Raw genomic sequence first — 1,619 nt, forward strand, 5'->3', positions numbered from 1 at the left:
TTTTCTATATACAAAAATAAATTCAAGATAGTTTATAGAATTAAAGGGAACACCAAAACTCACAAACCACTAGAAGAAAAGGTGAGAGAAAATCTTTTTGATTTTGGGTAAAGTTTTCTTAGATGTAACACCAAATTCACAATATAGCAAAGAAATAGTTGATATATGGAACATCATCAACATTAAGAACTTTGGCTCTTTGAACAACACTGTTAAGGAAATGAAAACAGAAACCAAACATGGGGAGAAATTATTCACAAACCTCACCTCTAGCAAAGAACTTGTATTCAGAATACATAGAGAACTCTCAAAACTCAATAGTGAAACAGCAAATAACCCAATTAAAAAGAAAGAGTTTTGGGGGCACCTGGGTGGCTCAGTTGGTTAAACATCTGACTTTGGCTCACATCATGATCTCACAGTCCGTGGGTTGGAGCCTCGTGTCAGGCTCTGTGCTGACAGTTCAGAGCCTGGAGCTTGCTCTGTGTTTCCCTCTCTCTCTTTTCCTCCCCAGCTAACACTCTGTCTTTCTCTCTCAAAATAAAATAAAGACAGACAGACAGACAGACAGAAAGAAAGAAAGAAAGAGTGTTTGCTTAAGTAGCACATATACTAAAATTCTAACAATACAGAGTAGATTAGCATGGTTCTTGCACAAAGATGACACACAAATTTGTGAATGATTTCTTGTTAAAAAATTTAAAAAAAAACAAATGAGTTGAATAGACACTTTATCAAAGAATATGTATATATGTCCATGTATATATATACATATATACATATGGTAAAAAGTACATGAAAAGATGGACAACATTGTTAATCACTGGAAAAATATAAATTAGAATAACCAGATAACACTGCACACCTATTAGAAAGTCTAAAATTAAAATAGTGATGGGTTAAAATGTTGGTGAGAATGTATAACAACTGAAACTCTCATTCACTGCTGGCATAAACACCATATATAACAACTGCTTTAAAAAAGTTTTTATTTCCTTAGGAAGTTAAATATACTTTTATCATATGACCCAGTCATTTCATTTCTAGCTATTCTCTGAATAAAAATGAAAGCATGTATCTAGACTTGTTGACAAATATAATTTGTAATAATCCTAAACTGGAAACAATCCTTATCTCCAACTAAAGGTCAATGGATAACAAACTGTAGAATTGCATACAATGGAATACTACTCAGTTATAAAAAGCAATGAACTATGGACTCAGTCACCAATCTCAAAACATATGAAAATAATTATGCTGAGTGAAAGAAACCAAACCAAAAATGTATGTAATATTTGATTCTACTTTTATGAAATTCTATAAAAGGCAAATCCTTTCATGAAGGCTGAAAGCAAATAAATGGCTTTCTAGCACAGAGGGAGTAGGTAAAGTATATATAACACCTTTAGAGATATAAAACAATAAACGCACAATTGCTTTAATATTTCCAATATTAAAAAATCAAGGTGGCTGGGGTGCCTGGGTGGCTCAGTGGGTTAAGTATCTAACTCTTGATTTAGGCTCAGGTCATGATCTCATGGTTCCTGAGATCAAGCCCTGCATTGGGCTCTGCGCTGGTGACATGGAGCCTGTATGGGATTCTCTCTCTCTTTTCTCTC

General features: G+C 33.8%; 1 non-coding gene across 1 annotated transcript; it reads left to right on the forward strand.

The window, feature by feature from the left end:
* Positions 1–588: 588 nt before the first annotated feature.
* On the forward strand, positions 589–695 carry LOC120241471. Its single transcript, XR_005530888.1, has one exon. It is a non-coding gene; the product is annotated as a U6 spliceosomal RNA (small nuclear RNA).
* Positions 696–1,619: the final 924 nt, after the last annotated feature.

This window comes from Hyaena hyaena, unplaced genomic scaffold, assembly GCF_003009895.1.
Source record: "Hyaena hyaena isolate Hyena2069 unplaced genomic scaffold, ASM300989v1 scaffold_283, whole genome shotgun sequence".
Taxonomy (NCBI): Eukaryota; Metazoa; Chordata; class Mammalia; order Carnivora; family Hyaenidae; genus Hyaena; species Hyaena hyaena.